This window comes from Neofelis nebulosa, chromosome 13, assembly GCF_028018385.1.
Source record: "Neofelis nebulosa isolate mNeoNeb1 chromosome 13, mNeoNeb1.pri, whole genome shotgun sequence".
In the NCBI taxonomy this organism is placed as follows: domain Eukaryota; kingdom Metazoa; phylum Chordata; class Mammalia; order Carnivora; family Felidae; genus Neofelis; species Neofelis nebulosa.
The window spans coordinates 72,709,525-72,736,752 of NC_080794.1; the positions used below are offsets into that span (position 1 = coordinate 72,709,525).

General features: G+C 43.1%; 1 protein-coding gene across 5 annotated transcripts in view; it reads left to right on the forward strand.

The window, feature by feature from the left end:
• RBM20 (RNA binding motif protein 20) overlaps positions 1-27,228 on the forward strand; it is a 190,487-nt gene that overhangs the window by 36,169 nt on the left and 127,090 nt on the right. The window contains exon 1 of one of the 5 annotated variants that reach the window (XM_058697750.1): positions 2,478-3,308. The exons of the other annotated variants lie outside the window; for them this stretch is intronic. The gene's annotated coding sequence lies outside the window, so the exon portion shown is untranslated. Of the gene's footprint in view, positions 1-2,477; positions 3,309-27,228 lie in introns of those variants that run through there. 5 annotated transcript variants of the gene reach the window in all.

Sequence of the window (27,228 nt, forward strand, 5' to 3'; positions counted from 1 at the left end):
ATCAGCCAACGTTTTCTGTCCAGGGCCAGATAGTAAGTGTTTTCAGCTTTGCAGGCCACATGGTCTCTGTTGGAGCCCCTCAGCTTTGCTACTGTAGCACAAAAGCAGCCTTAGACAGTATGTCAGTGAACGAGCATGGCTGTGTTCCGGTACAATTTCATTTATGAAAATAAGCAGAGGTCCAGATTTGGCCGTCAGACTGCAGTTGGCCATCCCTCGTGTGAAAAAGACCCTCGATTTGAGTTTGTCTGATGTGTTCTCTCGATCAGGTTGAGGTTTTGCATTTTTAACTAAGAATCCCACAGAGGGGGGATGTGCATCACTTAATCACTTGGTTGAAGTGGTGCTAACCATAAAGTGAGAAGGTGCTTTTTTCCTTCCTGTGTAATTAAGAATATCTCAAGGGAGATACTGTAAGATGATGCAAATACCCTATTTCTCCTCAAACTCTCACTTGCTAATTTTAGCATCCATCCGCAGAGCTTGCTGCAACAGTTATTACTGTAATCTTCTTTAAAAAAAATTTTTTTTAATGGTTATTTATTTTTGGGAGACAGACAGAGTCGGGGGAGGGACAGAGAGAGAGAGAGGGACACACAGAATCTGAAGCAGGCTCCAGGCTCTGATCCGTCAGCACAGAGCCCGACGTGGGGCTCGAACCCACGAACTGTGGGATCGTGACCTGGGCCGAAGTCGCTCAACTGACTGAGCCACCCAGGCGCCCCTATTACTGTAATCTTCTAAGGGTGAATTTCTGTTTCATTCATTCCTTCTGCATTTATTAATTGGAATTCTTCTATAAGGAAGACCTGTTTCTTCTCCCCCATTAATTTCTTCATCAGTTATTTATTTCAGGATGGACTCATGGATATTTCTTTTCTTGTCTTTTTTTTTTTTATTATTATGCCGAGCACAGTTTATGAAGTGGCTGCCAAAAATCACCTCTTTTGGATTTCTTTGGTCTCATCCAATTCTTGACCACCCTCTTGATTTCATAGTTGGCTTTATTCTGATTACAACTCTGCAGGCGTCCGGTGGCCTCAGACCCAATAGGTCTGCGTTTCATTAACTTGTTAATGGCACAAGGCAGTTTTATTTTTCAGCCAAAGCACTGGCCAAGTTTACACTCTCAGTCTACCACACAGCTGGTGAGTTGAGTGGGAGGTCAGCCTTAGGGCGACAGGAGCCAGTTGGGAGCTGGTAATTGGTTTCCATTAATCTTCCTGGGTGGAGGAGGAGTTTGTAGTATTTTCTGGTACATTCTAGGTTAGCTTTGAATTAGGAGTGTGGTCCAAGTTGTGAGTTCTCCCGTCCTTCTTATTCTTTAAAAGCTTTCTTTTTCTTCTGTTTGTTGGGAAACTTTATTAAAAGTGAAAACCTTGTTTAGGCACAGAGTTTGAAGTACGTAGAATTTCATTGCTTTTGTATTCATTTGTCTAGATTAAAGTAAAATGTTAGTTTAAGTGGCTCAATTAGAAAACCAAACAGGGGGTGCCTGGGTGGCTCAGGCAGTTAAGCATCCAGCTCTCCATTTCAGCTCAGGCTGTGATTTCATGATTCGTGAGTTTGAGCCCTGCATTGGGCTCTGCGCTGACAGTGCTGAGCCTGCTTGGGATTCTTTCTCTCTCCCTGTCTCTGTCCTTCCCCTGCTTCCATTCTCTCTCTCTCTCTCTCTCTCTCTCTCTCTCTCTCAAAATAAAAAAATAAACATAAGAAAAAGAAAATTGGGGCGCCTGGGTGGCTCAGTCGGTTGAGCGTCCGACTTCAGCTCAGGTCATGATCTCATACTCCATTAGTTCGAGCCCCGCATCGGGCTCTGCGCTGACAGCTTGGAGCCTGGAGCCTGCTTCGGATTCTGTGTCTCCCTCTCTGTCTCTGTCTCTGTGCCTGTCCTGCTTGCCCCCCCGCCCCCCTCTCTCTCTCTCTCTCTCCTCAAAATTGAATAAGCATTAAAAAATTTTAAAAATAATAAAAAAGAAAAAGAAAACCGAACAAATTTCCAAAATATAAGCCATCTGATCTGCTCTGAAACACACAATGAATATGTTGAGTTAGCTTTCTAAAATAGAAGAGACTTCTATTATTCCCCATAATTAAAATTTTTTGTTTAGTAACCACATGGGAGATGAGGTGAACAGCCGGTGAGTATGGCCCTTCCGTTTTTGTTAGCCCTTTTGATGCTTTTAGAAAATGTCCTTTTCTTAGGGCTCTTTGGTCAATGATGATAGAAGAAAGAGAGGAAGATCAAGGCACATTCTGTGACCAACAACAGGGTTGTATTCCATACTCTGAAAGATTTTTTAATAATTAATTTTTGGAGAAAGTGAGTAGACTCAGTCAGCTTTTAAAGAAATTCATAGAAAGATTTCTCTTACAGTGTCCATGAAGGGAAAAACAGAAAGAAAAGAATTGTCATTTGCCTAAGACATTATTAGAATCCAAAAGGGGAAAAAAAAAAAAAAAGAAATTGGGAACTTCTCATCTTGTCCTGGTACAGAATTCACTGAAACAGAACCTCATAAACTGCAGCTTAATTTCTGCCTTCTTTAGGGTAGAAATGTGAGTGTTAGAGTCCTGTGGAAGTTCGTGCAGGTTCCTACCAGCAGCTGAGACGATGCATCCAAAACTTTAGCATTCTATTTCTGCATAATTTGTTCATCTTGCCCAGTTGTAGAATTGCATGGAAAGCCGAAATACTAATACTTTTTGTGTAATTTACAAAAGGGAATCACAGCCTTTGTCACTAAGTGTTTATTTCACTGGCTGTGAAGCAGCTTAATAAAGTCACATGTTTGAGTCAGATGGGGATCTCTTGGAGCTTAGGGCCTTCAAAACAATCACTCCCAGCAAGTAATGTGAAGGAGACAAGTAAAGAGAGCTGCTGGTGGTAGATGGATGATTGTGGTGGATCCCGGCATCTCGAGAAGGGACTGGATTGACAGAAGCTCTGGTACAGGTTCCTGGATCTGCGTCTCAGAGCCTGAAAGGAAGTGGTGACTTCTTTTGTAAAATGTATGGCCATTTATGAAAGGAGGTGATTGGGTCAGCTGTTGGCTTGGGAAAAGACGTCGTGTGGGCCCTTGCTGGCCTTTCTGGGGCTTGTGATCACAGTGGGAGCTCAGCACTTTTCACACGGGACCTCACGAATCCATTGTCATCTTGTCCTTGGTGGGCCTGTCAAAAAGAAGTTATTTCGAAAGCCTATTGCTGATTGCACATTTCATTCCATCAAGTGTTCCGTGCATTTCATACAACTGCTGGAAGCTTCTGAGATAAGAGTGGAAAAGTGCCCTGTGCCCTTCGGAGAGGTGGGTGATCTATTTTCGACTTGGAGACTGGTGACAAACCTGTCTTCTGTCAGGTCAGACTTGCAGGGACTTTCTTGTTTTCTGTTCTTCTGTTGACAGCTGCCCCTGTGTTCAGAACGGTCACAGGGTAGCTGGAAGATAGCTCTGGCATTTAAACACCTAGATAGGAAGAGGTGATGGAATGTATTTTTTTCTTGGCTATTTTAGTTAGCAAGTCCCTAGTAGTCCCTAGTGAGACGTGAAGAGGAGACAGTCTGGGAGGGTGGGCGGGAAGAGATGCCAATTTCAGGTTTGGCAGGCAGAGAGGGCGAGCCATCTACCATTGGTGAGTTCAGTGCCTGGAAAGGAATGGCCGGAAGGAAAATGGAAAATAAAGGTAGCATTTGAGGTAGCCTAGGGTGGGGGGAGGTATGGAGGTGGGATGGACTTAACGAGAAGGGCAGGACTGCTTATTTATTTTTTGCACACGGCATAAAACATAGATTAAAACTCTGGCGCCCAAAATTGCATTTCTGTGTATAATACATAATGTGAGAGGTTGTTTTAAAAACACAGGGGTGCTGGCTGATGTGATGGCAGAGGTCTCCAGTGCTCAGCTGTACGTAACGTAAACGTGCACGCGTTGTCCAACTTCTTTACTTTCCTCATCTGCAGAATGGAGTCAGGTCTACCTGCCTGCCTCACAGGACTGTTCTGAGGGTCCACGCTACAGTGCTATACTATGTTGTTGGGGCTCTTTAGATGTTTTGTAAAACCTGTACTAGAAACTGGGGGTCTCACATACAGACCTCACATCCTCATATTCCTCTATTTATAATAGCTAGTAATTCTTTCCCTCACCCCTCCTTTATTGAAGGTCATGGCTTCCTTTGAGATTCCAATGAAAGTATGGGTCTCCTGCACACACACACACACACACACACACACACACACACACACACACACTCTTAGCATAGAGTGTTGGGAGTTCATAATCTGAAGCCCAGCTGAGAGTCTGTGATTTGACTGTGGTTTTCTTTTATGAAAATTACAATTTGGTCCGAGAGAACTAGGTTTTTACAGATGCCTGACATTTGGAATTTTCTGCTTGTATGCGTTTTTCTAGATCATTTATTTTTCCAGTGGAAGAAAGCATTACATTGTACCCTGAGTATAAACTCCTTGCTTTTTCTAGTACTGACCCAGTTCAGCTGCCTACAGCAAGATTGTAAACTATCAAAAGAAAGACTGTGAATTTAACAAAAGGTAAAGCTGAGTGAGTCATATGGACTGAAACTAGTAAGATACTAAAAATACATAAATTAAAGGCATCCAGATAATATTTCCTTTTCCACACTTAAAATGTCATAAGTAACCACAAGGTTAACACTTTTTTAGTGATGAGCCCAGTCAATGTGATTTAAATCATCCATAATATATTTATAGTTGAATGATTAAGTTGGATGATATGACAAAACACTTAAATAGTATTTATGGTCATTGATGGTTTTACGCATTATTAGAGAGGAGCATAGTTACACCAAATTAAAGGGAGACATCTGATCCAGACATCAGTTCAGTAATTTCATGGGAAAAAATAAATCTAAATGAGCAAAAAAATGTTGTGGTATTAACTCCGATGTGATGGCATTACAAGTTTTCCCAGTTAATTAGTAACACATATTGCAGAACAAATGTTTGAAACAGAAATCTGATGTTTTTGCATAACAGAAAGATCCCTGCACTAGGAGTTGAGCTGAGAGTCATCTCTGCCCCCACATTGCTGTGTGACCTTGGGCAGATCACTTCACCATTCTGGAGATGTGCAGGGCAAGGAATGAGGCTGTATCTCTCCAGGGAGGAGAGAGATTTTTTTGCAGTGCTAACATTGCATGACTTAAATCTAATTGTGTGATAGCTGCTTTTGAAAAAAAAAAAAATGTTCCATCAACAATTAACATACATACAGAAAAGTGGCCAAATTATATGTGCAGGGCTCATTGAATTTTTACCCTTCTGACCAGCCCTGAATTAAGAAATAAAATGTTATCAATATTCTAGAAGGACCCCTCTGTGTTGTCTCTGGTTCTTGAGTGCTACTCCTAAATAGAGACAGAGAGAGGGAGACAGGGAGAGAGAGAGAGAGAGAGAGAGGGAGAGAGAGAGAGAGAGAGAGAGAGAAGTGGTGAGGAATGGAGGTGCTAGTTTTTAGAAATCTGGAAGTCTAACAGTAAAAATCAAAAGCTTTATTCATTGGGGATCCTTTTAATCCAGTGCACAGTCAGCAAGCCGCTATTTTAAAATCCAAATATCTCAGAAAATTGAAAGTTTTTTGCAAAACTTTGGTAACAAAATTTTACCTAGAAGGGTGGGTGGCTGTTTGTAGTGTTTACTTATCCTACATCGTGTGACAGTCAGGCATCTTGTTGAGACGTGTTCATGTGTGTGATAATAAGGCACAGCCTGGACCCCACAGGGGTTTTAAAGTATAGCACATGTATCGTGTTTCTTCTTTGAAATAGAATAGATTCTAAAGTCCAAAGCAAATCTGGCCCCAAGGATTTTGGATGAAGGACTGTGGATTCAAGCCACAGCATAATCGTTTGAGTGAATACTCTTTTTTGTTGCTTAGATTTACATGATTTTTATCTGAGAAGTGAAGCAAATGGAGTTCTAGTTAACTACCTAATACATTATTAGACATTTCTCTTCCAACCCTACATTTCTTAAAAATAAACTCTTACCTTGGGATAATTTTAGGTTTAATAAAAAGTCACAAAGAAACTATAGAGAGTTCTCATTAAGTCTATATCTAGCTTCCCCTAATGTTGACAGGTTATATCCAAACATTTGTCAAAACTAAGACATTAACATTGGTATAGTACTACTGGCTAAATTGTAGACATTTTTCGGATTTCCCCAGTTTTCCCACTAATGTCCTTTCTCTGTTCTGGGATCCCATGTGGCACTTAATTGTCCTGTTTCCTTAGTCTCATCCATTCTGTGACAGTTTCTCAGTCTTTTCTTATTTTTCATAACCATGTCAGCTTTGAAGAATACGGGACAGGTATTTTGTAGAATATCTTTTAGGCATTTGTTTGCTTGCTTGCTTAAATTTTGTAAGTTTTTTAAAATTAAACTTTTTACTGAAATCATTGTCGATTCACATGCAGTAAGTAGTAGGAAGTAATAGAGGTCCTATGTACCTTCACCCATTTCCTCCCTATAGTGACATCTTGAAAACTGTAGTCCAGTGTCACATCCAGGACATTGACCTTGATAACAGTCAAGGGACAGAACATCCCCATCACCAGGAGGATCTGTCATCCAGCCCAACTCTTGCACTCTCTTGGTTCAGTGCATGTGGACTGAGGTCTCCCATGCGACAGGCTCCGCTCCAGGCCAGGAGGGGCAGGGGTGAGCAAGAGAAGCAAACCTGTCCTCAGGGAGCTTAGCTTCCCCGAGACAGATGGGGCAAAAAACCGTGTGCACAGATAAAACAATGTCAGCTAAGAAGTGGTTGAAGAAAAATAAAGCAGACGAAGGACTCAGGAAGAGGAAGAAATCCAGAATATTAGCTTCTTTTGGAAATCTTGAGCCCTGGTCTTATTGGACCAGCCTTCCCTCTCAGCACGGTAGGTGGGGGCTTCAGAGCAACTACTTGGTTTGGGTGGGCTAATTGCTTAATCTGTGTTTTGCATTGAAGTCATGTGCAACTATTTTACATCCTGTTTGTTGGAGATCCATGGTGTTCTGTGTTGTGAGTGGGTCTTCAAAAATCTGAGGAGTTTGTTTGCAGTAAAATTCCACTGAGAGCCTGGCTTCTGTTACTTCCAGGTCTTCACTGTGGGGTCTGGCCGGATAGTAATGGCATTTTGTGAATTTGTTGTTGTTCTTTAAGTAAAGTCTACACCCAGTGTGGGGCTCAAACTCACGACCCTGAGATCAGGAGTCGCGCACTCTACTGACTGAGCCAACCATGAGCCTTAGGATGTGAATTTGTGACAACAGACATAGTGTATAAACCCATTACAAGTATAAAGTGGCAGCGTTTTTATTTCTTGGTATTCTTGGTATCATCAAGAAGCTGTGACATAATCAAAGGGAGGGGGATGTTTGAGATGGCAAATATTTAAAATTTTTTAATGTTTATTTTGAGAGAGCGTGTGCATGCACGAGCGGGGGAGAGGCAGAGAGAGAAGGGGAGAGAAGATCCCAAGCAGGCTCCATGCTGCCAGTGCAGAGCCAGACGTGGGACTCAAACTCACGAACCGTGAGATCATGACCCGAGCTGAAATCAAGAGTCAGAAGTTTAACTGACTGAGCCACCCAGGTGCCCCAAGGTTGCAAATATTTAATTTATTTATTTTAATTTTTATTTATTTTAATTATTTTAATTAATTATTTTTAAATTTACATCCAAGTTATTTAGCATATGGTGCAACAATGATTTCAGTAGATTCCTTAACGCCCCTTACCCATTTATCCCATCCCCCCTCCCACAACCCCTGGAGTAACCCTCTGTTTTCTATACTTAAGAGTCTCTTACGTTTTGTCCCCCTCTCTGTTTTTGTATTATTTTTGTTTCCCTTAAGTTCATCTATTTTGTATCTTAAAGTCCTCGTATGAGTGAAGTCATATGATATTTGTCTTTCTCTGACTAATTTTGCTTAGCATAATACCCTCTAGTTCCAACCACATGGTTGCAAATGGCAAGATTTCATTCTTTTTGATTGCCGAGTAATACTCCATTGTATATATATACCGCATCTTCTTTATCCATTCATCCATCGATGGACAATTGGGCTCTTTCCGTACTTTGGCTATTGTCGATAGTGCTGCTATAAACATGGGGGTGCATGTGCCCCTTCAAAACAGCACCCCTGTATCCTTTGGATCAGTACCTAGTAGTGCAATTGCTGGGTCGTAGGGTAGTTCGATTTTTAATTCTTTGAGGACCCTCCATACTGTTTTCCTCAGTGGCTGCACCAGTTTGCATTCCCACCAGCAGTAGGTTGCAAATATTTAGAATGGATTTTTCATCTGACTATCAAATCATTGTTACTCATAAAAGAGATTTTGTCATTTTAAGTGCTTCCAAATGATGGGTATCAAAAAATACTTAAGTAGGACCTTCAGATGAGTAAATTGAATGGCATCAGTTACTTTCAATCCCTGAAAATGAGTGATTTCAAATGAACAGCTATGGCCATTTTTTTGTGGCAAAATCCATATAATATAACCATTTTTAAGCATATGTTTCAGTGGCATGAAACACATTTACAGTGTTGTGTAGGTGTCCACACTGTTTCCTGAACTTTTTCATCCTCACAAGTAGAAACTCTTACCCACTGAACAGTAACTTCCAATTCCTCCTTTCCCCAGGAGGCCCTGGTAGCCTCTAGTCTACTTGCTGTCTGTATGAGTTTACTTATTTTAGGTATCTCATATAAATGGAATCATAAAATATTTGAACTTTTGTTGTCTGGCTTATTTCACTTAGCATAATGTTTTCAAGAGTCATGCATATGGTAGTATGTTTCAGAGTTTATTCCATTTTATGGGTGAGTGATATTACATTGCACAGATTTTGTTTATCCAGTCATCCATTGGTGGACACATGGATTGTTTCTTCCTATTAGCTATTGTGAATATGCTGCCATGACCATTGGTACAAAAGCATCTGTTTGGGTTCCTGCTTTCAGTTCTTTTAAAGTTTGGGTTTTTTTTTTAAGTTATTTATTTATTTATTTTGAGAGAGGGACAGGGAGCATGAGTGGGGGAGGGGCAGAGAGAGAGAGAATCCCAAGCAGGCTCTCCCCTGCCAGTGAGGAGCCTGAGGTGGGGCTCGTATTCATGAACCATGAGATCATAACCTGAACCGAAATCAGGAGTCGGACACTTAACCAGCTGAGCCACCCAGGTGCCCCCTGCTTTCAGGTCTATTAGGTATGTACCTAGGAGCGGAATTGCTGGATCATATGATAATTCTATGTTTAGCTTTTTGAGGAATTGCCAAACTGTTTGCTACACAGGCTGCACCATTTTACATTCCCACCAGCAATGAGCACATCCTCAAAAATACTTGTAATTTTTTTAAAGATTTTATTTTATTTTATTTGTTTGTTTTTTATTTTGAGAGAGAGAGAGAAAGAGAGAGAGAGAGAGAGAGGTAAGCAGGGGAGGGCAGAGACAGAGAGAGAGAGAGAGAGAGAGAGAGGGAGAGAGAGAGAATCCCAAGCAGGCTCTGCACTGTCAGCGCAGAGCCCAATATAGGGCTTAACGCACGAACTGTGAGATCATGACCTGAGCCGAAACCAAGAGTTGGACACTTAACCGACTGGGCCACTCAGGAGCCCCTTAAAGATTTTATTTTTAATTAATCTCTACACCCAACATGGGGCTTGAACTTATAGCTCTGAGATCAAGAGTCATATGCTGTACCGACTGAGTCAGCCAGGCACCCCAGAAATACTTGTTATTTTGTTTGTTTTATTTATGGCCATCCTAGTGAGTGGTGTTACATCATTATGGTTTTGATTTACATTACTCTAATAACTAATGATGTTGATCATCTTTTCATTTGCTTATTGGCCACTTGTATATCTTCTCTGGAGCGGTGTCTATTCAAGTCTTTTGTCTCTTGCCCATTTTTTAATTGGGTCGTTTGTTTTTTTATTATTGAATTATAGGGGTTCTTTATATATTCTGTATATTAATCCCTTGTCAGATATATGATTTGTGTATATTTTCACCCATTCCGTGGACTGTTTCCTCACTCTCTTGATCAGGTCCTTCAGTGTGCAAAAGTTTTTAACTTTAATGAAGTCCAATTTATCTGTTTGTCTTTCATTGCTTGTGCTTTTGGTGGCATATCCAAGAAGTCCATGCCAAATCCAAAGTCATGAAGTTTTCCTCTATGTTTTCTCCTAAGAGGTTTGTAGTTTAGCTCTTTGATCCATTATGAGTTAACTTTTATATATCGTCTAAGGTAAGGGTCCAACTTCATTCTTCTGCAATGGCAATACAGTTTTCCTAGCACTGTTAGTTGAAAAGATGGCCTTTTCCCCATGTGAGTTTTTTTTCCTGGGCTATGTATTTCAATTCATTGATCTATATGTCTGTCCTTATACTAGTAACCACACTGGTATTTTTGTATAATAATTTTTTTAAGTTTGTTTATTTATTTTCAGAGAGTGAGAGTGAGAGAGAGAAAACACAGGTAGGGGAGGAGCAGAGAGAGGAGAGAGAGGGAGAGAGAGAGAGAGAGAGAGAGAGAGAGAGAGAGAGAGAAGAAAGAGAGAAAGAATCCCAAGCAGGCTCCACACCATCAGAACAGATCCCCATGCAGGGCTCAAACCCTCAAACTATGAGATCATGACCTGAGCTGAAGTCAGACACTCAATCTACTGAGCTACCCAGGCACCCCAGTACCATATTGTTTTGATTACTATAACTTTGTGGTGAGTTTTAAGTCAGAAAGTGTAAGTCTTCCAACTTTATTCTTTTTAAAGATGACTCAGGGCCTGTTAAGATTCCATATAAATTTTAGAATAGATTTTTCTATTTCTGCCAAAAATTTCATTGAGATTTTGATAGACATGGCATTGAATCTGTAGATTACTTTGGGTAGTGTTGACATCTTAACAATATTATCAGGTCTCCCAATCCATGTACGTGGAATGTTTTTCCATTTATTCATGTGTTCTTTCTTTCTTTCTTTATTTATTTGGCAGTGTTTTGTAGTTTTCAGTGTACAAGTCTTTCACCTGCTCTTTTTGATGCTATTGTAAATGGAATTATTTTCATGGTTTCCTTTATGGTTTTCTTATTGCATAGTATATAGAAATGCAACTGATTTTGTATGTTAATTTTGTACCCTGCAACTTTATTGATTTGTTGATTGCCTCTAATAGGTTTTTATGGGATGTGGAATTTTTAGGTGTTTCAACATATTAGACCATTTCATCTGTACACAGAAATAACTTCACTTCTTCCTTTCCAATTCAAGTACCATTTGTTTCTTTTTCTTGCCTAATTGTTCAGACTAGAATTTCCAGTAGGAATGATAAAAACAGGCATCTGTCTTGATGCTCGTCTTAGGGGAAAAGCTTTCAGTCTTTCATGATTGAATATGATGTTAGCTATGAGTTTTTTACAAATGCCTTTACTTTAATAGAAGTTCCCTTCTATTCCTAGTTTATTGAGTGTTTTTATCATGTTGAATTTTTTTAATGATTTTTCTGCATCAATTGAGAAGATCATGTGTTTTTTCCCCTTTAATATGTTAATATATTACATTGATGTTTCTATGGTGAGCCATCTTTACATTCTGGGAATAAATCCCATTTGGTCATGGTGTATAATTCTTTTAATATGCAGCTGAATTCACTGTGCTAGTATTTTATTGAGAGTTTTATATCAATATTAATAAGGAATATTGGTTTTTAGTTTTCTTTACTTGTAGTGTCTTTATCTGTCTTTGGTATCAGGGTTGTGCTGGCCTCATAGAATGGGTTAGGAAGTATTCCCCTCATCAATTTTTTGGGAGAAGTTTGAGAAAGTTGATGTTACTTTTTCAAATGTTTGGTAGAATTTATCAGTGAAGCCATTTGATCCTGGGATTTTCCTTGTTGGGAGGTATTTTGTTTGTTTCATTTTGTTTTGAGAGGGCATGAGAGTGAGCAGGGAAAGGGGAGAGAGAGAGAGAGAGAGAGAGAGAGAGAGAGAGAGAGAGAGAGAGAGAATCTTAAGCAGGCTCCATGCCCAGTGTCCTGAGCCTGACCTGGGGCTTGATCTCACGATTGTGAGATCATGACCTGAGCTGAAATCAAAAGTTAGACATTCAGTCAACTGAAACACCCAGGTGCCCTGGGAGGTTTTTGATTAATGATTCAACCTCCTTACTTGTTATAGGTCTTCTCAGATTTTCAGTTTCTTCATGGGTCAGTTTTGGCAAATTGTTTGTTTCTAGGCACTTGTCCATTATGACTGTTTTTAAACTGAAATATTGGTAAATTAGTTACTTCTTTCTGTATTATTGAATTTTCTTGCCTTAGAGTGAAACTCTCATTGTAAATGGTGTGTTACTTCTTTACAAAATAAAGTACCAAAGAATATGAAGGTTTTGCTTGTTTATATTAATGTTGATGTGTGTCCTATTTTTGTCAAATACATAATAAGATATTTTATTGTGTGTCTTGTAACCCATTAAAAGTGGGAAATTATACATAAGGCTATCAAGACTATATAAAAACCTACTAGTGACTTACAGTTTAATTACTTGGTTTCTGTGGCATTTTGGGGAAAGTATTGGTATCAACTGACAATTATCCCTACTCTTGGTAAACTGCCCTGGGTTTATTTTTGTGTGTTATTTTTTAAAGTTTACTTATTTTTATTTTGAGAGAGAGACAGAGATAAAGAGAGGACATGAGCAGGTCAGGGGCAGAGAGAGAGAGAGAGCAAGAATTCCAAGTAGGAATTCTGTGCTGTCAGCAGGCAGAGCCCAACACGGGGCTCGAACTCACAAACAGTGAGATCATGATCTCAGCCGAAATCAAAGGTCAAATGCTTAAGCAGCTGAGCCACCCAGGTGCCCCTGTTTGTGTTTTGTTTTTTGTTTCTTGATTTCTAAAAGTTATTTATTTTTAATTAATTAATTTGAGAGAGAGAGAGAGCACCAGGTAGTGGCAGAGAGATTGGAGAAGGAGAGAGAATCCCAAGCAGTCTCCATGCTGTCAGAACAGAGCCTGACATGGGGCTTGATCTCACGAACCATGAGATCATGACCTGAGCCAAAATCAAGAGTCAGATACTTAACCAACTGAGTGACTCAGGCACCCCTTGTTTTTGTTTTTTAACGATTTTATTTTTTAAAATAATCTCCACACCCAATGAGAGGCTCGAACTTGTAACAAGATCAAGAGTCACACTCAACCACTGGCTGAGCCAGCTAGGTGCGCCCAAGTGACCTGGTTTTTACATAGTTTTTAGCCCATTTAATTGGTACAAAGGAATGGACCAATGATGTATTTGGGCTCGGTTTGAATGTCTCAAGTTTCTTTCCAGCAACTGAGTCAGATAGAACTAAGAAGAGCAGTGCCCATGTGTGTGGCATGAGAGCTTGGTGACTTTCCTCTATGCTTCCATCTGGTCCTCATGGTGGGTATTTACTGGCAGGGAGTCATTATTTACTGAGCACCTGCCATGTGCCAAACACTGTTGTAGACAGAGATATCCCAGTGATACCTAACACAGAAGCACACAAAACAGGCAGCTTCCTATATGGTGGAAGAACCAAGGGATGAAACCAAAACCGAATGGCAACATTGGTCCTCAAAACGAAAATGAGCCTGCCGTTCACACTGTTCTGTTCCTGTGGATGGAGTGACTCTATTTGCAGGCATGGTCATCTTGGCTGGGACTGGGTTCACCCCCATTTTGGAAGCTTGAGTGGCTACGTTGAAGGGGAAGAGGACCCTGATGAAGCAGTAGGTAAATTTGTTCAGGGCCTTGGAAGCCCTCCAGAATTATGTGTGAGCCACCTCACCATGGAGGAAAATATATGGTGGAATGGGATGTAACCATTTCACTGCATTCAGGCTACTAAGGCAGAGAGAGACAGATGGAGAGAAGAGTTGAGGTTTGGATTGTGAGTAGCTCTGCTTGAAGTGAGGGGCTAATGATGCTTTGGGTTAAAATAGTCATTTCCAAACCATAGGCCTTTCAACAACAGCACACTGGATCTTACCATAAAAGGGAACTAGTTCTGTTAGACTGTACCTTAGTATTGCATTTTAATTGGATACCACGAGAAGCTGACTGGTGCCTAACTTGAGAGTTTCTACAATTTTGAAATACGTTCTACTCAAGGAATAGGAATAAATCTCACCAGTAGTCTCCTACAGCGAGTCAGACATGTGTCAGGAAAGATATACTAGCAGAGTATCATGTACATGGTTCAAAGATTGTGCCTTTACCTCTTGAATTACATTTTCATTGAGAGGACAGAATTGAATTTTTCAGGTGTTGTTGCTTCAAAGGGTTTTTAAGACTTTTATATGTGATTGAATTTTTTTAGGACACATTCTTAGACAGAGTGAGATGATCTCCCAGGGCGGAGAAATCACTAAGTTTTCCGGCTCCTGCTGAGTGTTGACCCAGAGTCCCCTGCAGTTTAACTGAGGTGCTTTATTCATCTGCCGACTGGAAGCCCAGGATTGGAAATTTAACACGGACTAAATAATTAAATCTCGGCTTCCACAGGTACAGAGGGTGCAAATAATCCAACTGCATGCTGCCCGGACATTCCGTGTCTTGGGCCATTTAGATCTAATGCCCAGGCACTCACTTGTAACCGAATATGTCAGAACACGGCTCCTGCCGGGGACAAGGCAGGGATGCTGTTTCAGAGCACTGTGCTTGCCTGTCTGCTGGAAGGCTGCCTCCCCCTTCTGACTCCTCTGGAGACCCTTTGCTGGCATGGTCTCCAGGGAAATTCATCTGCTTCCTGCCCAGGCCTGAATACTAAAAACTGTAACCAGGGGCACCTGGGTGGCTCAGTTGGTTAAGCGTCCAACTCTTGATTTTGGCTCAGGTCATAATCTCGCGATCCATGAGATCGAGCCCTGAGTCAGGCTGTGCAGTGACAGCTCAGAGCCTGCTTGGGATTCTCTCCCCCCTCTCTGCCCCTCCCATGCTCGTGCACTTGCTCTCTCTCCAAATAAATAAAATAAACAAACAAAAATAAAAACTATAATCAACTCCTCTTCTGGTTAAATGAGGGAGGTGATATGTTGGAGGAAGGCCCAGGAAAATCACTCACTTAATTGGAGACGTTGGGGGAAACAGATGGGTTTCCTGTTGGGGGGGGACCTTGAAAACTTTATTCTCAGAGTTAAGAGTTTGAACCTGTGACCATCTGAGCACTGGGGAGTGGCTGAAAGTTGGTGTCATTTTCTGCTTCAATGGCATATCTGACAAAGGGCACTGAGGAGGAGCAATCCATTTTCTGGTGACCAAGGTGAGAACACACTGTTGGTTCTAATTATGTCTGTATCATTTATATGGTTTCGCACATGGTAGAAAATTCAACAGAAGTGTGTTAAATGAGCAAGAGAAATAACACTGATGTCGTGATGATTTGCACTTACCAGCTGTGGTCTTGTCTGGTCCAGTGCCACTCACGGGGATGCCCCCAGACCAGCAGCATCAGCATCAACTGGAGACTAGTTAGGAATGAAAATTCTCAGGCCCTGTTCCAGAACCGCAGACACACATCTCTGAGGAGGACCCAGGACTCTGTTTTAAGAAATCCTCCGGTGATTCTGATGCCCTTTAGAATCTGAACGTCACTGGTCTAGAGTTGCATCAGTAGGGCAAGGGACTTAAGAATCTGACATAGACTCCCTTCCTCTCTCAGTAGGAAGTCACCACAGCTGGTTGCAAGGGAACAGTATTTTAAATCTCACATGTACATATTTCTTCACCCCCCGCCCCCGCAGCTTTTCATTCAGGACACAGTTAGTCTCCTGGCTCTTTTCTTCAGATCTCATGTTTCCAGATTCTGTACTCCGCCTTTTCTAGGGCAGTAGGGATGGGGTGGGTGGGAGGCATCCTTCCATTTTGCCCATTGCCAGAAGGAGGGTGAGTTATCGTGTCAGACACTCATCGGATGCCCACCTTGTGCTAGGCTTGGGCCACAGTGAACAGTACGCAGTTCCTGTCTCCAGGACCTCAGGAGCCCCAGAGGAGGTGATGGGTGCTGGGCCACTCACTGGGCTGTGTCTGGGAGCACCCTGTTCAGCCATGCTCACACTTGGGCCAGGGTGGGGTAGGAGAGGCTCCCTGGAGGAAGTGCTGCTTGGGCCACCTCTTTTAGGACAAGTAGGGTGGCAGCAGGGTGCAAGGAGGTAGGGGCAGAAGGGAATTTTGGTGGAAGGGGCAGCACTGCAAGCAAACTCCAGAGAGGGCTTTATTCAGCTTTTGGGGACTCTATATTTATCAGTTTTATGTTTTATTTTATTTTTAAGTTATTTAAGTTAATTATTTCCTTAAAGTTTTTATTTATTTACTTATTTATTTATTTATTTTTAACATTTATTTATTTTTGAGACAGAGAGAGAGCATGAACGGGGGAGGGGCAGAGAGAGAGGGAGACACAGAATTGGAACCAGGCTCCAGGCTCTGAGCCATCAGCCCAGAGCCCCATGCGGGACTCGAACTCATGGACTGCGAGATCGTGACCTGAGCTGAAGTTGGACGCTCAACCGACTGAGCCACCCAGGCGCCCCAAGTTTTTATTTATTTATTTTGAGAAAGAAGGAAAGAGAGAGAGACTGTGGTGTGTGTATGTGTGTGAGCAAGTGGGGGAGGCACAGAGAGAGAGACAGAGAGAGGGAATCCCAAGCAGGCTCCGTGGTGTCAGCATGGAGCTGATTTTGGGTTCGATCCCACAAACAGGTCAGGATCTGAGCTGAAATCAAGAGTCAGATGCTTAACCAACTGAGTCACCCAGGTGCCTCCAGTTTTACTTTTTAAATTGAGTTATAACCTACATGGAGTAGAATGTTTAACTCTTAAGTTTGCAGCTCGATGGATTTAAAAAATTTTTTTCTTAATCTTTATTTATTTATTTATTTATTTATTATTTTTTTTTTAATTTATTTTTGGGACAGAGAGAGACAGAGCATGAACGGGGGAGGGGCAGAGAGAGAGGGAGACACAGAATCGGAAACAGGCTCCAGGCTCCGAGCCATGGGCCCAGAGCCTGACGCGGGGCTCGAACTCACGGACCGCGAGATCGTGACCTGGCTGAAGTCGGACGCTTAACCGACTGCGCCACCCAGGCGCCCCAATCTTTATTTATTTTTAACAGAGAGAGAGAGAGAGAGAGAGAGAATCCAAAGCAGGTTCCAGGCTCTGAGCTGTCTGCACAGAGCCTGACGTGGGACTTGAGCCCATGAACCATGAGATCATGACCTGAGCTGATGTCAGATACTTAACCTACTGAGCCACTCAGGCGCCCCACAGCTGGATGGATTTTTAAATGTTTTTTTTAATGTTTATTTATTTATTTTTTGAGAGAGAGAGAGACAGAGTGTGAGCAGGGGAGGGGCAGAGAGAGAGAGAGGGAGACACAGAATCCAAAGCAGGCTCCAGGCTCTGAGCTGTCTGCACAGAGCCTGACGTGGGACTTGAGCCCATGAACCATGAGATCATGACCTGAGCTGATGTCAGATACTTAACCTACTGAGCCACTCAGGCACCCCACAGCTGGATGGATTTTTAAATGTTTTTTTTAATGTTTATTTATTTATTTTTTGAGAGAGAGAGAGACAGAGTGTGAGCAGGGGAGGGGCAGAGAGAGAGAGAGGGAGACACAGAATCCAAAGCAGGCTCCAGGCTCTGAGCTGTCAGCACAGAGCCCGATGCGGGGCTTGAACTCACAAGCTGTGAGATCATGACCTGAGCCGAAGTCAGCCACTTAACTGACTGAGCCACCCAGGCGCCCCAAGGATGGATTTTTAAATGTGTCCTCACTCTTGTTAACACCAGCCAGGTCAAAATATGGAACATTTCCAGCCTCCCAAAAGGCCCCCTATCGGCCATAGCCCCTCCCCTAAAGGGAACCTCATACTCACCTCTGTCACCGTAGATTCATTTGCATTGGGAACTTTTTTAGACTCTAAATAAAGTTCAACAAAAAAAATTTGTCCCAGATAGCCAAAGATCCCTAACACCAAATATGGCTCTAAATGAAGTGTTTTTGCTTGGCACATACTTTTTTTTTTTTTTTTTTAATTCATCGCTAATGCTTAAAAATCGGGGGATTTCACATAACAATTAAAGATCTGGCAGTACAGGGCTCATGCACCTTGGTGGCAGGTTGGGACAGTCCCCCCTGAAGATCGGATATCCACTCTTTGGTAGTACCCTGTTGCTTACTTCTAGCTGTACTAGTCACCTGCTGGCCCTGTGGCATTTGAGTTTGCAATCCCTGCCTTTAAGTGTTATTTTGTTTCTTGATTTGGGACCTCCAGCATGGCTGAGGGTGATTAACAGTTTTTATTCATTCACGCAACTGCGTTTTTCAAGCACAGACTGACAATGAACCAGGCACATGGCAGGTATTGGGAATACAGCGGTGTTCACTGCAGAAAGATGACGCATTATTTGTTGGCTTGCAATGCAGGTGACAGATGTATGGCACAGTCCTGTCTTTGTGAGTTTACTACTCGTTACACCCCTTGGATGTCACCCATGCTGGCTGTGTCCCGGTCCCTGAGCCCACCTCATTCTTTATAACCACCCTGACACTTTTTTTTAAGTTTATGTGTTTATTTTGAGAGAGACAGAGAGAGAGTGCAAATGGGGGAAGGCCAGAGAGAGGCAGGGACAGAGGACCTGAAGCCTCCTCCACACGGATGGCACAGAGCCCGACGTGGGGCCTGAACTCACGAACTGTGGGATCATGACCTGAGCCGAAGTCAGATGCCCAATGGACTGAGCCACCCAGACACCCCTGCCACCATCACACTCTTGCCATCCCCATTGCCCTCTCTCCTTCCTCTCTGTCTGGACTCTACCCCTCCTTCAAGCACTTCCTCAAGTCCTACATCTTCTAAGAAACTTCTCTGACTGTTTCTTTGTCCTGTGACACCGGACTCCTCTGAACTCCCCTCAGTGCATCTCCCATATCACCGCACAATTGATTCTCTTGTTGATTCTCTCACGTTGAGAAAAGGGGGGGCTTGTTTCATTTTTTAAAAAATGTTTATTTATTTTGAGAGAGTGAGAGAGCACGTGTGCGAGGGAGAGGCAGAGAGAGAGAGAGAGAGAATCCCAGCACAGGGCTCGATCTCATGAACCATGAGATCATGACCTGAGCCGAAATCAGGCCTTGTTTCTTAAACTAGATATCGCATGCCCTTTGGGCAGAGTCTTTGTCTTCTGTTTCCTGGCATTGTCCCATAATGCCCCGTATGGTCCTGGGCACCGGGCAGGCACCTCCTCAATGCAGGAGATGGGCTGGGGAGCAAAGCCGAGCCCCAGAAGAGGCCGCAGACAGCAGCGCCTGGGGGAACGCTGGAGAGGGAAGCCCTTTCAAGACGCCCCAGCCTCGTCACCAGGAGCTGCCCTTGCTGGCAGCTGTTAGGAGTCCTGCCCGTCTGTGAGGACCGAGCGTCCTTGTGAGAGCGTTGACACCCCACAAGGAGGGTACAGACACTCCGGTCGCTGGGCCGCAGGCATTCCGGGCAGTGTCATGTGAGGTGGCATTTGAGGTTATCCCCTTACAGCCTGACACAGTGTCCCTGGGGGTGGCAGGACAAGGTTCGCTGAAGACAGCTTGTGGCTGGAAAAGGAAGGTGTCATTTTGATGGCCATTCCCTCAGCCTCCGGCCCAAGGGCCTGGGGCGCCACTTTCGGTCCCTGGCTCGTTGTGGAGATCGCCAAAAGTAACCCATTGCAGTGGCCCCCCACCTTGGAGCATTCCCTCCGGAAAACGTACCTTAGTTGCTGGCAAAGAATGGTGACCTTTCTTTAGTAGACGTCTGCTCGCGGCCCAGCAGGCCAGACCACTGCTGTGGAGGTGGGAGGGGTAAGAAGAGCCTTTAATTTAAGGGCCAAGAGCCATCTCGTTTGCTCGGGTTCTGTTATATGTCACTGGGTGTGCAGGGTTCCAAGAACTACTTGGCCTCCTGACAGGGAACATGATAGAATGTCAGGACCTAAGCTAATGTAAAATATGTTTTGCCCCTCCAAGTCACGCACGGGCAAAGCAAGAAGCCCATCGGTCATTCACACGTCTACACCATGTGGCCGAGGGGCTCCGCGGATGGGATTTTAGCCTTTCCAGAGCGATGGGATGATGGAGGTCAGGCACACAGTGGCTTCTTACTCAGAGCAGGCTGATTTTGACAAGCACGAGGCATCCCTTTAAAAAAATGCACATTCTTAAAAGGCATTTGTTTCCTGTCTCTCTTTTTTCCCTTATACTTTCCCCTTCGTGTGTGTGTGTGTGTGTGTGTGTATGTGTGTTAACCTCTCTCCACCTTCCTTTCCCTCCCCTCTTTCCGAATCTTTGTATTTGTCTGTTGTGCCTGTGGCATCAACCCCAGATTTCCCAGGTGACAAGGCTGTCCAGGTTCATAGGGGCTACATTCTCGTACTTGGGGACTTCAGATTTAGATACCAGGTCAGTGAGACCTGTAGGTTTGTTTTCAGGGTTCAGCCATCAGCCAGTTAGGGAAGGTGACACTGGCCATCATAATATGCTTGTTGAGCAAAATCATTATGGGGAAGTTGTACCAAGAAAGAAATGTTTGACTGCCAACAGAAAACCCAGCACATAGTGGCTTAAATCAGAGGGACCTTTATCCTCTACTTAATAAGAAAAGTCTAGAGGCCAGTGGCCCAGGATTGGTTTAGTGGCTAAACGGGGACTTCAGAGACCCAAGGTCTTTCCATACCTCCACCTCACCGTGTCCTTATTTATTTATTTTTAAACATTTTTTTTTCTTTTTTTTTTTTAATGTTTATTTAGTTTTGAGAGACAGAGAAACAGAACCTGAGTGGGGGAGGAGCAGAGAGAGAGAGGGAGACACAGAATCTGAAGTGGGCTCCAGGCTCTGAGCTGTCAGCACAGAGCCCGAAGCGGGGCTCGAACCCACGAACCGTGAGATCATGACCTGAGCCGAAGTCGGATGTTTAACCAACTGAGCCACCCAGGAGCCCCTATTTTTAAACGTTTTTTAAATGTTTATTTATTTTGAGAGAGAGAGAGACAGATTAAAAGTGGGGAAGGGACAGAGAGAGAGGAAGACACAGAATCTGAAGCAGGCTCCAGGCTCTGAGCCATCAGCACAGAGCCCAATGCAGGGCTCGAACTCACAAACTGTGAGATCATGACCTGAGCTGAAGTTGAACGCTCAACTGACTGAGCTACCCAGTCACCCCTCGCCATGTCCTTATTGTGCACACATGCGCTTATTCTCATGTGTGTGGTGTCCTCTTGACAGGCTCCAGGAGACCTATATTTTCATGCAAGCAACCAGAAGCATGTGGGGAATGGGCAGCAGGCAACAGGGGTCTCTGTTTACCTCTCTCTTATCTGGGAGTGGATATTTTGGATCCTTGTTGCAAAGGAAATGCTGTTTAAATATAAAAGGTGACACATGGAGCTGAGTCATTTCGGGCTGTCGGTGGCAGTGTGAGTGGAGACGCCATTTTCCTGGAGACCGTTCCCAACTTCGTGTTAACAGTTGTTGTTTCTCAACATCACAGATCGTGAAGAACTTCATTTCTGTGCGGTCTCTTCACAGTTGGGCTTAATTTTCATTGACGGACCAAGGCTAAACTGAGAATTTTTATGAGCTTCAGGCTTGGAGACCAATAAAGTCTGGCCTCTACCCCCGTTAGTGATTCCCTTTTTTATCTGGGTGGTTCATCATATCAGCCTGGAACATGGGTAACATACTGTTCACATCATTAACCTCGTGGATTAGTGTTAAGTTACGGCGCCCTCTGGTTGGAAGTTTATCTTTTGGAAAATTTGGGTCTAGTGTTCATTTTGCCCTTTCTAGCATTGAATCCTGGGAAATTATTTCTCTGCTAAAATAATTTTGGTTTCTGACATGCGTGTCCACACCCGTGCATCTGCACATACCCCAGCTCTCCACCAATCCAGTGGGAAAGGGCGACTGTGGTTTCATGGTAGCTGTCTTTTTGATGAATGTCCCCGTGTCCACCCAGAGGCCGTGACATTCCTGTCTTCCCCACTTGATAATCTGAAAATCTTCCGAACTAGATTGCCCTGCTACAGGCCTGCAACTCTGGAATGCCACCTGGGTTCTGGGTTTCAGTCCCCAGGGCCCACCCAAGAGCCTGTGGGCTTGAAGCTGCTAAGACAGAGAGCTAATGGAGGCCATTCCGAGGGGGCCGGAAAAGACACTGTGCTCTGGGGACGGGGCAGCAGGACTGCGGGCTGGAGCAAGGGCCTGGGAGGCATGATGCTGTCACATGGTCTTGTTTTAGCCCCTGCTTTTCATCTCCTCCCAGATGCGTCTTGCTTTTTCCGTCCCCTCGTTCTTTCCCACCAAAATGTGCTCCCAAGCGTGCCCAAGTGTCCTCTTGGTTTTCCAGCCTGCAGACGAGGAGTGGATGTCACCCTGTGACACGCTGCTCCTGCCACAGGTACTCATCCTCCCCTGGCGGAAGATTGTACATTAAAAACCGGTAATTCTGGCTTTCTTCCTTTATAAAGTTGCCAGCCTGTGAAGTTTATAATTGGCTTTGTGATCAGAAGGATTTGTCATACTTTTGGCTGGATTTTGGGCTTCTTCCAGAAGAGGCACTGTCGGGATTCGGAGTCTAGTCCGCCTGGCGTCCCCTCCCTCCCCCAGCCTTTAAGAGTGAAATGAAGAGATCTCTGAGGGGAGCGTTCTGGTTCTAGATAGCCTGCCTAGGAATCAGATCTCAACAGTTAACCTACTTGCTGTGTGTCCTTCGGGTATGTTATTTAAGCTCCCTGTACAGCAGCAGTCTTTTCATCTGCAGAATGGGAACAATCCTTATAGTACATGTCACACATGGTTGGTAGGAGTCAGTGAGTCAATTTGTAGGTACTTAAAATATGACCTGGCAATTAGTAAGCGGCATGCAAGTGTTGTTAAGTAAATCTTACTAGCTTGAGATATTTTTGTTGGCTTACTACTTTTCTAACTGAAGTTTTTGTTGAGATGATTGTAGATTCAGATACAGTTGCAATCCAGAGTTCCCAGGTACATGTTCCATTTATCTAGTTTCCCCCTGCTGGTAACATTTTGCAAAACTACGGCACAATACGGCAGCCGGGATAGCAACACTGATACAATCCACCTATCATCATCTTCTTCTTTTTTTTTTTAAGTAGGCGTCACAGCCAGTGCAGAGCCCAAGGTGGGGCTTTGAACTCATGACCCTGAGATCAGGAGTCAGACCTTTAACCGACTGAGCTACCAACTGCCCCTACAATGCACCTATCTTATTCACATCTCCCCAGTGTTATGTGTACTCATTTGTATGTGTATGTGCATTTAGTTGCATATAGTTTTATCCCTCCTGTTGCCCTTTTATAACCACACTTCCCTCCCTCCCTTCCCCAGCAAGCCCTGGCAATGACTAATCTGATCGCCATTCCTAAAAGTTTGTCCTTTCTTTTCTTTTTTTTAAAAAATACATTCTCTTTGCTATTTATTTTTTAATTTTGTTAATGTTTATGTATTTTTGCGGGAGAGAGAGAGAGAGACAAAGTGCGAGTGGGGGAGGTGCAGAGAGAGAGGGAGACACAGAATCCAAAGCAGGCTCCAGGCTCCCGAGCTGTCAGCACAGAGCCTGACACGGGGCTGGAACTCACGGACTGTGAGATCATGACCTAAGCCAAAATCAGACGATCAACTGACTAAGCCACCCAGGCGCCCCTAAAAGTTTGTCCTTTCAAAAAATGTTACATGAATGGAATCATATCATTTGCTACCTTTGGGGATTAGCTTTATTCTCTCAGCATTATTTCTTGGAGACTTACCCACCTTGTTGTGCCTATCAGTTCTTTCCTTTTTCTTGCTGGCTGGTATTCCCTGGTGTAAACAAAACACAGGGTGTTCAACCACTCACCTACTGAAGGATATCTGGGTTTCCCCCAGCCCTTGGCTATGACAAATAAAGCTGCTCTGAACATTTGTGTATAGGTTTTTGTGTGAGCATATGTTCTCATCGCTCTGAGATAAATGCCCAGGAGTGCCATCGTTGGGTCTTATGGTAATTGCATGTTTAGGTTTACTAGTGGAATACGTAGAACACTTTGTTATTTAAATTTGTGCCTCCCAGCAATAAATTTATGTTCAATTCTTTGACTTACAGTAAACGTTGTGTAAGTACTTGTTAAATAAATTAAAATGAGCCACTGACTTTTACAGCATGTCCAAGACTGTGGAAGGGAAAGATGAGGGAAGGAGATTCGAATGGTATGGTGATCATTCTGGCCTTCAACAGATGTTTCACCTTGGGTCTGGGAACTGAGTAGTCACAAACAACAGCCGACGTAGCTTGTGCGCTGCCAGATTATCGAAGGCTTGAAAAAACCCAATGGACAGCTTGGTGGGGAGAGAGTGAAGGTCTGGGAAAGGCTTGTCAGTATTGTTTCCACCATGCCTGCGATTGGGAATTCGATGGTCTTTTTGTATTTGAGAAAAATTTGGCAACATTTGGATTTGAAGAAAAGCATCAATTTTGCATGGGGAGTGTGTTTGGGTCAAAGGTAAGGATGTTGTAGAATCATAAATTTGTCAGAGCACTCTTACAAGGAAAGAACAGAAGTTGCTGGGAAACCAACTGGATCTAAAGGTTCACCGCTGCGGACTAAGAGCTGGCCCCTTGGCCAGATCACACCAGCTTCTCCAGGATCCAGCAGGATGCGGTTCCCGTCTGTGGAGTGGGGTCTGATGGCGCGCAGTGAAAGTTCAGCCAGCATGCTTGAAACCTGGAGCAGATAATTTTTCACGTTCCTATTCTCCGTGTGATGAAACGATTTTCCATAAAAACCGCGCGATCAGCAGCCATTGTTTTCTTGATTTTCTCCCTTTAGTTTGTAAACAATGAGGAATTAAAAAAATATGTTTAAGTTCTAAAGATACTGGGCGAATTTAATCCAATGTTTCACGGCTGAATTAAAATGTGCGCTTACCAAACAAAATGATTACATCTTGCAGTTTGCTGTTTTAAATTTTCAGTAACACAATCGAAAGCTCCAAGTGGCCGCAGAGTAATGGAATTGTTAGTTTGCTTTCTTTGCTCTTTTAATCACTGAGCTGTCACTGTTTATTGTAAGTCTGTTTAAACATAGGAATATATAGCACTGCCGGGATTGCAGACAAGAACTGTGTCTAAGTGGAATCAGAAGATTCTGACCTATTAATACATTTATTTTTGAAATCAGTTGGCGTCTGGGTTGGCGTGTGTTGGGACCAACTGCAAAGCTAGGAGTTCTCCAAATTACCTTTCCTATAAATACAATGTTTATCAAAGGGTAAATATTACAAATGTGCTAATTTGAAGTTTACATATATGATATTCGAAACGAACAGTAACTGTAGGAATTGCTTAGAACTTCAGCTAACAAAAGATTTGTTTTCCAGGAGGAATAGCTTCTCGCTGCCATCATTTAGAATTGGTGATGCTTGGTGGTAAGAAAAAAGCAAATTACTTCCAGCAGTTTTACAATTGTTTTAAATTCTCTCGAGACAAAGCCCTGCCTTAATTGCCTGCACCGGGGAAGCCCCACACTGGGTCTCAACACTGATGACAAAAGCAGGAGATTTGGGAAATCAGTTGACCAGCATTTGAAGCCCGGCCTTGCCTGTTTGTAGCCCTGTGGCCTTGAGCAAGTTTCCTCACTAGCTGTAGTCACCTTCCTTATCTGCAAAATGGTAAGATTTCGTGGGGGTTAATAATATAATGTGCACAGAGACCCTGGGCTAAGCTCCACAGTAGGATCTCAAGAAATGGGAGCTGTCTTCCCTTCTCCTTCTAGAATGGGCAACATCTGTGTGTCTCTGAGACTAGCCCTGGACCCTGAGAAGAGAGTGCAGACTGACCCATCTTCTTCTGACACCCCCACCCCCCACCGAGTCCCCCAGGCAGCATTCATTGGGTGACAGTGTTGAACCCCAGGGAAAGCTTGAAAAACTCTCTTGGCTTCTGAGATGCGTCCATCAGAATGGGTATGGAGAGCTGTTCTGGTCCCTCCTGAGCTGAAGGGAGGGGAATTTCAGGACAATATCTTCAGTTGGTCTGTCAGAAGGGTAAACCTCAGGGTCCAAAGTGATTCTCTTTTGCTTGAGAGAGGAGAGGTTCCACACCTGTTCCTCCTAATGGAAGAGGCTTGGTTGTGGTGCTGAGTGCCTCTTACAGATCACTTTTCTCCTCTTTGTCTGCCTCCTCCTCCCACTGATAATTGCCAAGGAATGTGGTTCAGGCCTTTTGTTGGCTTTTGTGAGCCTTTTATAGCAGTTTAGAAAGAATTCTTGGTATTCCTATCGTGTATTAAAGATCAAGCTATTCTTATGCATGACCCAGCTCAAGTTAAACATGGAAATACGTACAAATGATCCAAGGAGGCGCTAGGATGACTACTTTGTGTAGCAAATTTTTGTCATAAAACGAACCTTTTCCACTTTAAAGGAGCCAAAGAGAATTCTTAATTTTATACAGTTTAATCCGCCAAGTGATAAGGTTTTCTTTTCCTTTACTTTTGCGGGAAGTCCATTTAGAGACTGCTTATTAGAGTACAGGGAAGGAAGCACATATTTTGTTATTGAAAAAATTGAAAGCGTATTCCAGAATTTCTCTGAGAAAAACTGTCTCATGTTGTAAGTAATCTCAGATGTAGATTTTTGGATGTGAAATGGAGCTTAAGATTTTATTTTGGCTAACCTGATATTCCAGAATGTTTTATATTTCTATGATATTAGCTGCATAGCCAATTCATTTCAACTGGAAAATGCATCAGAAAACATATAATTTAATCAAGGTCAAGCTAAAAATAAACTTTTGTTTTGGGGTGTTTTTTTTTGACGTTTTTCCTGGCCTTAGTCTCATCTTGCCGATTTATTCCTTAGAGAAAGCTGAACATTTTTAGAAAATGTAATGAATGATCTGAAAGCCAAACAGAGATCTGAAGCCTTAAAAATGCAGAGTAAAGTACACACTTGGTCATGTGGTTAAATTAATGTGCACGGACAGGCTTGGCTTTGCTGGCATGTGCTTGTTTTAGTGCTCTGTTTTGCATTAAATTTTGAAATTCTTAATATTTTTTGAAAAAAGGGCTCCAAGTTTTCATTTTATAGTGGCCTCCACAAATTATGTAGCAGGTTCTATGTATTGGCTACCTGGTAATTCAGTT